This window comes from Salvelinus sp. IW2-2015, linkage group LG13 (genome assembly GCF_002910315.2).
Source record: "Salvelinus sp. IW2-2015 linkage group LG13, ASM291031v2, whole genome shotgun sequence".
Classification (NCBI taxonomy): domain Eukaryota; kingdom Metazoa; phylum Chordata; class Actinopteri; order Salmoniformes; family Salmonidae; genus Salvelinus; species Salvelinus sp. IW2-2015.
This window is the reverse complement of record NC_036853.1, coordinates 14,998,597-15,011,341: the sequence shown is the minus strand read 5'-3', so window position 1 is coordinate 15,011,341 and position 12,745 is coordinate 14,998,597. Positions and strand designations below refer to the sequence as shown.

Here is a 12,745-nt window from a genome sequence, read left to right as displayed (position 1 = left end):
GAAAGTTCTTTGTTTCTGGCCATTTTGAGCCTGTAATTGAACCCACAAATGCTGTGGCTCCAGATACTCAACTAGTCTGAAAAAGGCCAGTTTTATTGCTTCTTTAATCACCACAACAGTTTTCAGCTGTGCTAACATAATTGCAAAAGGGTTTTCTAATGATAAGCAAGAGCAACAGGAAGGATTCAATACTTATCGACTCAAGACATTATAGCTTTTCATTTTCTATGAATTTGTAAAAAATGTAATGCAAAAATTACATAATTCTACGTTCAGACAGACAGTGAGAACAGGAGAGAGAGAGACAGGAGAGAGAGAGACAGGGAGAGAGAGACAGGCGAGAGAGAACAGGAGAGGGCGAGACAGAGACAGGAGCGAGAGAGACAGGAGCGAGAGAGACAGGAGAGAGAGAGACAGGAGAGAGAGAGACAGGAGAGAGAAAGACAGGAGAGAGAGAGACATGAGAGAGAGACATGAGAGAGAGAGAGGAGAGACAGAGACAGGAGAGAGAGACAGGAGCGAGAGAGACAGGAGAGACAGGAGAGAGAGACAGGAGGAGAGAGAGAGACAGGAGAGACAGAGACAGGAGAGAGAGAAGACAGGAGAGAGAGACAGGAGAGAGAGAGAGGGAGAGACAGAGACAGGAGACAGAGACAGGGAGAGAGGAGAGAGAGAGAGACAGGAGAGAGAGAGAAACAGGAGAGACAGAAACAGGAGAGAGCAAGACAGGAGAGAGAGAGAGACAGGAAAGAGAGAGCATATAGGAGGATAAGGCAGATTAGTCCAGTGAAGACATACTTGTTCTTTGTTAGAACATTGTGTCCTCAGCCATATAGTGACCTGGTAGTAAATACTGTTTCTAGTGAACCCCTCTACTGGTACACGTACCAGTCACTCATATCACTCTGTTAATCACCATGTCCATAACCTCTTGTTAATCGGCACCATTAATTACTATACTCTATTAGTCATTACACATGAACTAATAAGTACATTTGTCAACCCATGTGTCCCAACTTACTCTCAGATACTTCTATTATACACTGTTATGAATCACTCAACTTTTAAAGCAGGAGCATGGGGAATTCAGAAAAAAGTTGGTTGTAATATCATTTTTGTGTGACGTTTACCTGATTGTTATGCACTTTATATGCACTTTACTGCTTTGTTGGGGGTGGCAAAATATGACACTAAAAATATTGCTTGAACATGGCTTATGTTTATTCAGCAATCCTATAGGTGTTAGTAAATGTTTTTGTGATTACTTTATATGTTATCTCAGGCTCTCACGAGATGGATGGCCATCTTTGTTTGATTGACTTTTGTGCATTATGTTCTGTTAAACATTGGGACAAAGATGTATTTGAGAGCTGTGTACAGTGTTACTGCTGGGTTTGTTTCCTGGGCCCAGTTTGGCACAGTTCAGATGACTTTTTGGAGTAAGGGACCAGCCGGTTCCCATTCATTCAGTTTGTATGCAGCACCAGAAGGCAAGTAGCGCTGGGCTCTAAGATATGATCTGTTGACTACAAAGATTCCTGTGACACGCTACACAAGGCCCCTGACTTGCCTATTAAGTCCGAACCGTCAGTTCCATGTTAATGTGAGGACAACTGTGAAGTGAAACGTTCACTTCTTCTCTAGAGAATTCACACATTTTAATGAGACCATTTAAGAATGTAAAGAAATGTTTAATTGGGTAAAACATGTGCTATCCACAATCAGGTTTTCAAATGGGAACCATGATAAATAAAATATTTAATAACTCCGTTTTCTTGTTATGTTGACAGACCATTGTGTATCACAATCCTTACGCAAAACATTTCAACCCCTCTTGACAACTTTACTATGACCAGTACAAACCAGTTAGCCAAAAGATGTTTGTTGTTGCAGCTGAAGAAAAAAAGTGGTTCTAAGTGATTGGCTGATCCCTGTGTCCCATGCAGGACAATCGTCCAGTCAAAAAGAGAACACAGTTGGCTTGTGTGGGCCCTAGTAGTGAAGATCCTACTCTGTTCACCCCTGCCTGACTGCCCGCTGCATGGACCCACCGCACTCAGAAGAATATGTCCAGTCATCTCTGCACTGAAAAGGCCACATGTGCAATAGTGTCTAGATTCCATAAAGCAGCCCGAAGAAATGTCACTATTATGGAAACATATTGCTGTTTTATGGACTACTGACTGAACTGTACAGTACACTGTTTAGCTTATGGTGATGCAATAATGTGTTGATTTCTAAAACCCTTTCTGTACTTTGAATTGTGATTTGAAATGTGTATTAATGATTACAATATTTTGTGTTATTTTGACAAATCGTATCTGTTGTATTGAATGTTACATTTTACATTTTAGTCATTTACAGATGTAGGATTTTAATTTGAGCCAGTTTACTGCAGCAGGAAATCATGCAGCAACAGGAAATGTGAATTATTATATGGATTATAATTCATGTACAATTTTGTTGGAGTTGATAAATGTTTCGTTAGGGCAAATAAAGTCTGAAATTTCAGAATGGAAAAGACAAACTTTAGAAGCCTTTTTAAAACTCAAATACACAATAAGTTTGCTGCTGTGCAGGAAACAAAAAAGTGATCAAATTAAGATCCTACATCTGTAGGAGACGCTTTTATCCAAAGTGACTTACAGTAAGTGCATTCATCTTAAGATAGCTAGGTGAGACAACCACATATCACAGTCGTAATAAGTAAATTTTTCCTCAAGACAGAAGTTATCAGCTTTTTTTCACATTTAAAACAGTTGTAATTTGAAACTGGTCATGTAAAACTATAATTATCCCAGTGACTTTCTAACGTATTCTGAGCTTTTGCTTACCTACCCATCTCCTTTGTTGTCCTCTGTGAAAGTTATACACTGTATATACAAAGGTACGTGGACACTCCTTCAAATTAGTGGATTCGGCTATTTCAGCCACACCTGTTGCTGACAGGTGTATAAAATCGAGCACACAGCCATACAATCTCCATAGACAAACATTGGAACTAGAATGGCCTTACTGAAGAGCTCAGTGACTTATAACGTGGCACAGTCATAGAATTCCACCTTTCCAACATGTCAGTTCATCAAATTTCTGCCCTGCAAGAGCTGCCCCGGTCAGCTGTAAGTGCTGTTATTTGGAAGTGGAAACCTCTAGGAGCAACAACAGCTCAGCCGCGAAGTGGTAGGCTGCACAAGCTCAAAGAACCTGACCGCCGAGTGTTTAGGCGCGTAGCCCGTAAAAATTGTCTATCCTCGGTTGCAACACTTACTACCGAGTTCCATACTGCCCCTGGAAGCAACATCAGAGCAAGAGCTGTTCGTCGGGAGCTTTGTGAAATGGGTTTCCATCGCTGAGCAACCGCACACAAGCCTAAGATCACCATGCTCAATGCCAAGCGTCGGCTGGAGTGGTGTGAAGCTCGCCGCCATTGGACTCTGGAGCAGCAGAAGCGTGTTCTCTGGAGTGATGAATCACACTTCACCATCTGGCAGTCCTATGGACGAATCTGGGGTTGGCAGATGCTAGGAGAATGCTACCTGCCCCAATACATAGTGCCAAGTGTAAAGTTTGGTGGAGGAGGAATAATGGTCTGGGGCTGTTTTGCATGGTTCGGGCTAGGCCTCTTAGTTCCAGTGAAGGGAAATCTTAACACTACAGCATACAATGACATTCTAGACGATTCTGTGGTTCCAAGTTTGTGGCAACCGTTTGGGGAAGGGCCTTTCAGCATGACAATGCCCCCATGCACAAAACGAGGTCCATACAGAAATGGTTTATCGCGATTGCTGTGGAAGAACTTGACTGGCCTGCACAACCCCATCAAACTGACCTCAACCCCATCGAACACCTTTGGGATGAATTGGAACACCGACTGCCAGCCAGGCCTAATCGCCCAACATTAGTGCTTGTAATCGCCCAACATCAGTGCTCGACCTCACTAATGCTCATGGCTGAATGGAAGCAATTCCCTGCAGCAATGTTCCAAAATCTAGTGTAAAGCCTTCCCAGAAGAGTGGAGGCTGTTATAGCAGCAAAGTGGAGACCAACTCCATATTAATGCCCATGATTTTGGAATGAGATGTTCGACGAGCAGGCATTCACATTCTTTTGTTCATGTGGTGTATGTGTACTTAGTACTTACTGGTAGGCTAGTATCTCTACTTGTTTTATAGCATATTCTGGTTACTGTATGTGTGTGGAGGAGGGCCTAAAAATGACAGCCAAAGCTACTGGGCTGATTATGATGTAAGTGTTCACGCTCTTGTTGACTCTTGAAAAGTGCTGTGAATGGATCCCCTAAGAACGAGAGGGAGCAGAGGGCCTGGTTCTGCTGGGAAAGAGAGGGAGAGAGCGGAGCAGTTGTATGCTTCCCCAGGGACCCTACTGGGGAACCATACACCTGTCTGTCGGTTCTCAACTAATTTGTATAATGCTGGGTCATGGATGAAATTGAGTGTTAGGCAGCGGGATTGAAGTTTTAATTCTGGCTCGGTGGTTTGGGGCAGCTGTTCTGCCTTTTCTCTCCCAGTCAATTAGGACGGAGAGGCAGAACAGGGCCATGCTGGAGCGGAGGCTGGCTGTCATCAAGTACTGCTGCCACCACGCTGAATAGAAATCAAATGAAGGAGTTGAGTCATGTTGAGCTAGCTAATGTTTGTCCTTCTCTAAACAATAAATATGTTGTAAATATTCACTCAAGTGGACAGAGGGAGGCGGAATGTCAGTGAGACGAGGCAAAGCAGCCAAGAGTTGCGAAATTATAGGTTGCGATTGCATTGTGCAACAGTAATATTGTAATAGGCTTTCATGACTCGAGAGAGGTCGTTTTTCAATTAGCAGTATCTGTAGCCTGCAGCTAAAAGATCATATGTTTTTACAACATGCCACTGTTCCACCAGGCATCTGTCAGGTGGAAATGTACCGCCTCTAACAGCCGAGCGACTAACTCCACATGCGAGGAAGCTGCAGTCGCCCCAGTCCTCGGGTGACTGACACTAAACGAAGTCAGCAACTTTGAGTCGCTGAGGAGAGAAAACGCAACATGCCGACTGGACCGCACAAAGCAATCCTGATGGGTGATCTGAGGAGTGTGTGCCCGAGCAGGCCCCACAGGAACCAAATCCACTCCTCTGCTCTCTGTACTCTCACTCTCCTTCCAAATCTGCACCTCAAACTGGTGCTGACCTGGATATGGGAAGTGGAGTCATCTCATGCTCACTCTCTCTGCACAGATGAAATAGGACTAGGGGTTAGGTGTATGTCGTCCATGCTTAATGCCTCCAATATGCACCAGACCATCAGATTCAGGCCGAAGGATGAGTCACACAGGCTTAGATGCCGCCACAGTGTCCCAACCACCCCATGGTAATACCCTTTTGTTTTTTAAGTGCTGCCCTAGTCAGAACTGTGTGTTCATGAGCGAGTGTGTTTGTTGGGGGGGTGGGGGGAGGGGCAGAGTTTTGCCTGGTCTGTGACTGTTTGACCTCTCTTTGGGCCATGGCTAATGCAGAGTGTGGGCTCCTGAATGGGACCAGGGTCAGTGCCCAGTGACACATGACCTGCCACGGTTAATTGCAGCAGAACAATAGGCTGAGCCCCAGCCCCGGATCATCCCATTACACCTCCATGCCAAATTAATTGTTTGTTTTTGTGTGCCGCTCTCTCCTGACCTTTCCGCCAACTTGCTTTCATAACGTTTTGTATAAACCTGGAAACACAGGATTCAATCTGCACTTGAACACAGATGGGCCTTTGATTGGTTCTCTTAAGGATGTTGCGGAGTGTCATGATGCTAACCATCTCCTGGGCTTGACTTGACATGATAGAGAACGCTTCCTGCTTGGATCCTCTGAGAGGACAATCAAGTGTGAGTGAGGAGGTATATCCACTTACTGTGTGGTTTCTGTTTGCTGATTTACACAGTAAATACTTGAGATATGGGTAATCAATAAGCCCAAATCGGCACACATACCCACTTTAGTTGGCAGTGATGAATGACTGGGCTGCGTGGTAGGCAGTGGAAAGGCTGTGTGTGTGTTTGTTTTAAATAAAGGGGTGTTGAATAGCCATGGCTGAAAGCCGGCCTGGGAGCTTCGAGAGAAAGGAGAGAGAGCAGCTAATGTGGCAGAGACAGTTTCATCACCTGAGGGCTGCAGTGATACAACATGAACAATATAAGATACCACACACCGTACTGGGGGATAGAGTTACCCGGCCATGTCCTGTATTTAGATAAATTATGACCAGAAATGGTGTTATCATTTACATGGTAGTGACCAGCCATATTCAGGTTTTTATAGAGGCCATAACAGTGTCAACATACCTAACCCTGCAGCTGCAAATGGTGTGTGTGGTAGGGTGTGTGGGGGTATTCTCTGTCACCATGTTCTGGCTTCTGCATCTCCTATAACTTTAATCTAGGGGTGTACAACTCCTGTCATGGAGGGCTTGAACAAAAACCTGCAGTTACCTTCCCCTGGCTTGGATTTGAAAACCCTACCCCAAATGTCCAAATATTGTAATGCACAACATACACTGAGTGTACAAAACATTATGAACACCTGCTCTTTCCATGACATAGACTTACCAGGTGAATCCAGGTGAAAGCTATGATCCCTTATTGATGTCACTTGTTAAATCCCCTTCAATCTCTGTAGATGAAGGGGAGGAGACAGGCTAAAGAAGGATTTCCCTCTCTTTCCCAGACAACTGAGACATGGATTAGGTATGTGTGCCATTCAGAGGGTGAATGGGCAAGACAAAACATTGGAGTGCCTTAGAACAGGGTATGGTAGTAGGTGCCAGGCACACCGGTTTGTGTCAAGAACTGCAACGCTGCTGGGCTTTTCACACTCAACAGTTTCCTGTGTGTATCAAGAATGGTCCACCACCCAAAGGACATACAGCCAACATGACAGAACTGTGGGAAGCATTGTAGTCAACATTGGCCATGCTTGTGAATGCTTTCGACACCTTGTAGAGTCCAATGCCCCAATGAACTAAGGGTGTTCTCAGTGCAAAAGGGTGCAGCTCAATATTATTAATGTTTTGAAAACTCAGTGTGTTTCTACCGAAGACACAGCACACCATGATTTCATTGATTTAATTTGATCACAGATTGAAGATATGTAACATCATGAAATCCAATATATCAGTGGACGATACAGTTCATATCATAAGCAGCGTAACCTCTATTGGTAAAAAGTTCTGTTGTTTCAGTTGTAACAGTTTCAAAATGAACCATGTTCTGAGAATTTCACAAGGTGCATATTGTATTGTCTTCACAGAGACAGATCATGCCCTCACATTTGCAGCAGAAGCAGTGGTGTGTAGATGTGTTTTGCGTGACTGATCTCTCCTTAGGTCCTGTCTTTGAAGCTGTTCTTGGAGGCCAGGGTTATAGCAGAAGGAACCTCATCTCCATCACCCATCAACGGACGAGTACCCTTGGATGTGCATCAAGAACATCAGAAGGACACCTGGAAAAAAATACAAAATACAGGTATACAACACCATTTCCTGGTTGAGGTCTTGCTGCCTTCCAAGTAATAGCAATATACAATACTCATTTAGCTGGATAAAAGGGATTAATTGCCTGTCCTTGTATTTTACCCTGTGTAACTTCATGTTATTTTATGGTTACCATAACGCCTTTCAGATGTACTTTTAATGATATGTGTAAAGCCCTCGCTTTGTATGAAATGTGTTACATCAAAAATATTGATTGGTTGACAGGGAGAGCAAGCAGTGGGTTTGGCCCACCAGCAGACGGCGTATCGTCACACACCACACCACGCTACATGCTGCCTCACCCACAGATCATGCGTGGCACGGGGCAGGGCGGGGTGAGGTGGGGGGAACCCGGGGGGGCAGAAAGAGGCCGGGGCTCCTAGGTGTGTGAGTAATCACTCGTCTCCCAAGGCAAACACTGATTGGGAATCTGAGAGCCTCTTTCGCAGCGAATGTGGATTTCATGTTGGTCTGCCTATCGCTCAGTGTGCTGTTGACTTATGATTGCCAACATTTTTTAGTGATTCTACATGTAAAATCGGTTTGCACTCGGTTCGCAAGTACTCCTGGCAGGCAAACGTTATTGGTGTTATCTCTTTGCCTGACCGGTCGACCTGGGACCACAAACACCAACCAGCCAAATCCTTCCTGCAAAGACGAGGAAATTACTGATTTACAGACTCTGGTTGTGTCTACAATCCAGGCCCGTCTGCAAAGGCTGACTTTAACACACATATTCTACTGCATGGTTTATTCTCCCAGTCAATATATGAGTTGGCCTAAATAAAATGTATATAAAAGCTTGCCAAGCAGACAATTGGATGAATAATATTTTATGAAGTGGCACTACAGTTTGTAGTACTATATGTTACTGTACAACACACCAAACAGTTCAACTGTAATTCACAGCACTTCAGCGGTCCTCACTGAGGGGAATACTGCTCAACATATAGTCAAATCTGGCTGGCTTAAAGACACTCTCTAGAGTGTGTTTAGAAAATTAAGGGCCTTGATTTTTCCTAATTGTCCATTTTATCATTTTATTACAGCTAGCTTACTGTGATGGGCTTCTATTTTAATTGATGCAATACAATTAAAGCGTGACTTATTTCATTCCCCACTACAGTGAACTGCATATGTCGGCTCTGCTATATTTAAATAGCATCAAGTAATTGGAAAAACACAAGAAGGGAAGGCAGAACATGTAACCAAAGGGCAAAATTGTCTTTGTGGATTTATTTTTCCCCCCATAAATATTCCAGGGGTTCTTCTATCATGCCCAAGTTTAGGGCAGAGAGGAAATAGTCTTTAACTGATACAGAAACTAATTTAGGATAGCTTTTCCAAAGAGATATGCTTTCCTCCCTAGAACGAACATTTGGCCCAAGCCGGTACCTTCAGTACAAAAAATGCTAATGAAGTTGATCTCGTAGCCATTCTAAACTAATTGCATAGTCAAGATTACAAAGTATTCAGTCAGTGAAAAAGGGGTTGTTAATTTAAATGGTACCATATAATGCTCATAGTCTCCATAAATATGTAGATGGTAATCGGTGGCTGTAGGCTGCCTTTAAATGACATTGTGACTAGCTGCCAGAGCAACCCTCATTCACTATTCCTCTGTAAGGGGAGGTAGGTAGGTCTCACTGCACACAGCAGGCCGATGTAGGCAAATAGCTAGGCTATAATTACAAGAGGAAATCACTAATAGTGCAAATACGTTTTTACCATTTGAAGAACGCTATAAAAATATGATAGATATCATGACATTAGATGCAGTTGAAGTGCTTCAACACTAAACCCAAAGCCTCAGCATTATCCCCAACCTATTTAACATAAACCAATGGCATGTGCTGCCTATGCACATAAATGGCCACATGGATGCCAAAGTATTGACAATAGTAACAATAAGTATACAAACAAAGTATTGCTTCTTTCCCTCTAAACAAATAGAACAAAGCATTACAAAACTACAGTCTTGTTCACTTTTCTCCCCTCCATTCTCCTCTTTCTCTGGCTCTCGTTTTCTCCCCCCTCTAAAAATACAGAGACAATGCCTTGAGGCTCTCTAGTCACTATTGTGTGCCTGCGAGTTCATTGTTCTCAGCTGATCAGCCGTGGTAAATGTGGAGCCCTGCAACTCATTACGTATTCTCAGTCCCTCGGAGCAGAGTGAAGGTGGCCATGGGAAGTTCCTGCTGGCTGGGCCTGGCCGGCCGGGTAGCCTACCCTGAAGAGAAAGCAAGGCCTTATAAATTACCTGGCCCGGCCCTTCTGTACATCTTGTGAGTCCATCCGTCCCTGTCCTGCTCCCCTCCCATGGTTAAAGAGCTCCAGCTCTCCCTTTGACTGTCTGTGGACAAGTCCTGTCTGTTCATCCCTCATCCCCACTCAGTCTCAGTCACAGCTCCCTCCTCGGGTTTAACTGTGGGACCGCGAGCAGAGTACACCCCACCACTCCCATTCTCCTCTCCTGTCCCCACATCCCCCCTCACTATCTACTCCTGCTTTGGCCCAGCACAGAGTGGGCGGAAGTAGGACACAGTATGTTCTCTACTTATTTCCCAGAATAGTTTTTTCTTATCTATGTTTAGAGTTGTTCGTTAGGAGACTAGAGTGAGTTTATGTTTATGGTTTGTATAGCGTAGAAACAACTTCTTTTTTTTTTTTTATCTCGACTCTTTCTGAGGAAACAGTGGCAACTTCAGCTCGTGTGAAACAGAGAGAAACTCCACCCTTGAAGGCCTCCTCTAGCCTACCTTTCCTTAGCTTGGGTGTTCTGAGACAGTAAACCAGTTCTGTTGATATGAGGTGGATGTGAGGGACAGCAGTAACTAGGCTACCATGCTAGAGAGAAGGGGTTGGGGGGATGGCTGGCCATTTGTATTGCTTGACATGACAATAATTAGAGTTGACTCACCCTCTCCCTGGTTATAATCCGCTGGATATACTGCACTCATACAGGTGTCCAGAAAATCCAATTATCACAACCATGGCAGGTAAAACTAAGGGGGAAAAAACAGGAGAAAATCAGAACTAGAGATGTCATTGCCATTTAAAAAAAAAAACATTTCAGACTTTAGATGAAACTCATTGGCTGCACATTATAAAGCTTAAGAAAATTATAATGCTTAACAAAAAATCTTGGATATGTGGGTTAGTGCTGAGCGATTACTGCTTTTTGAGGTCGGTCCGTTTTTGGTTCAATTATTTAAAATAATCACAGTTTTCGATTTTGGGTTCAATAATTTTTTCAATTGATTTTAGAGCTTTTTAATGGAAATTTCAAAGTCCAAAATAGTGAACATTCAATTGCCAAAACATTTAAAATATTACATTGTCTCTGTCAGGTAGGGTAGACATCAATAGAAAATAGGAAATTACTATGAAATAATAAAATATTTAAGTTGTGTAAATAACTTAGTTTTTATTGTATGACTTTGTTATGTTGTATTCCTTAAAGTCATCATCTCATCTCTGCTCAGGCAGTAGCAGCCAGCCAGCCAGGCCATCTAATGTTATCTCTGTGCTCCCCATCCTGTACTGTCTTTTGTCATTCTATTAAGCTAGGCTAGCCTGCCTAAGTACTGTATGCTACAGAGCTGTCTGACAAAATAATTTGACTAGTTCTTCAAAGTATATCAGGCATACTGTCAATCTCTATCTTTCTCGTCGTTGTGTTGTGTACATTCTTCTCTCATGCGGTCTGTGTGTATCTAACCCGTAGCAGGCGTAAAAGTGTATCCGTCCGGCTCAATGGATTATGGTCATTGTAGTTAATTACCACGCTGAACTAGGTTGAATATTTGCTTAATGAAAACTACAACTCCCTTCAGCCCAGCGTCCCACATAGTTATTGACTTTAATTCTAAAATGAATGATATTATTTAAAAGGCGAGTTGGGCTCACAAAAAAACCTAACCAAATGGAATTCAAGTAATTGAACAGACGTCGGTCGATTAGTTATTTAATAACCACAACAACAACAAAAATTGCTCAGCACTAATGTAGGTGTTTTGTGTTAAATGTTAAAGTAAGAGAGGAGGAACCAGTCTCACTGCAAGATTAAGTACATCATATAACAGCAGAGGATAGACTTTCCACCCTGCTGTTGTTAGAAGAGGAGGCGGAGGAGTATTAGTGCTTCCTTCCCTGCAGGTTCCCAGTATTCCCCCACTCCTCCATCCTCTCATCAACAAAGGCCTGGAGCCCGGGCCACTCCTCCAGCCAGCTGCCTCCAGTAGCACCATGCTGGGGGCTGTGGGAGGAAGCCAGAGTGCCCCTCTACCCCCTCTGCTCTGTCCCCACAACCCCAACCCCAAACATGTGGGCTCAAATCCCGTCAGTTCGGCCAGGCGCACGGCTGGAACAAACTCTCGACAGATGGAGTTGGCCTCTCCTACACCACGCTCCCCCCTTAGAAGTCCTGCTTCTCCTCTCTGACCTGAGTGATGGCTGCCCTGGGACAGGCAGATGTGGTCCCATACTAAGTATCAAGGTACACAGAACAACTTTGTTTTGATGTCAACAAAGATCCCAGATCATTGCATTCCTGCACAACAACATTGACAATTCCTACACATCACAGTTTTCATCTCTATGATTTGTCCTTATACATTTTAGTAATTTAGCAGAAACTCTTATCCAGGGCAACTTACAGGAGCAATTAGGGTTAAGTGCCTTGTTCAAGGGCACATCGACATAATTTCCACCTAGTCGGCTCTGGGATTCGAACCAGCAACCAGTTTACCCGCCGCCCTACAAGGACTGCAGGTTACAGTATTAGAAATGAGTTGAAGGGTCAGTCCTTTTTCAATACTATAGTACAATCCAAAGTACATGTATTATTGAATTAATAATTGAAAGACAATGGGATGTGTGAGCAGAGACAAATGTATCTTTAAACATGACAAGTGGACAAAGCGCCATGTGTGTGAGCGTAATGAGTCTAGACTAACCCCTCCTGAGTTTGGCCAATAAAACCAAGCATCCCAGTGGGGCTTCACTCTTTTTGGATTTCAACAACCGTTAAGCAAAGCAAATATGAAACTCAAATACTCAATTGTATTACCTACATATTTAACAATGGAAATTAGCAAAAGTAACAAATCCTGCTCTGGAAACCGCCTTCCTAAAGCCATCTTCATACCCTCATAACAATCTAATAGGCTGTCGTGACAATGTCAAGACCTGAAGGTTCCCAAGAGTTACACGTCTCCAGCTAGTGTCCTTAACT

The 12,745-nt window shown here is 43.5% G+C and overlaps 1 long non-coding RNA gene across 2 annotated transcripts in view; it reads right to left on the bottom strand.

The window, feature by feature from the left end:
* Positions 1–1,670: 1,670 nt before the first annotated feature.
* LOC111972187 (uncharacterized) overlaps positions 1,671–12,745 on the bottom strand; it is a 60,257-nt gene continuing 49,182 nt past the window's right edge. For both annotated transcript variants that reach the window (XR_011480767.1, XR_002878392.2), the window contains 2 exons: positions 10,430–10,514; positions 1,671–7,478 (listed from right to left, as the gene is read on the bottom strand). This is a non-coding gene — a long non-coding RNA (uncharacterized lncRNA). The remainder of the gene's footprint in view (positions 7,479–10,429; positions 10,515–12,745) is intronic.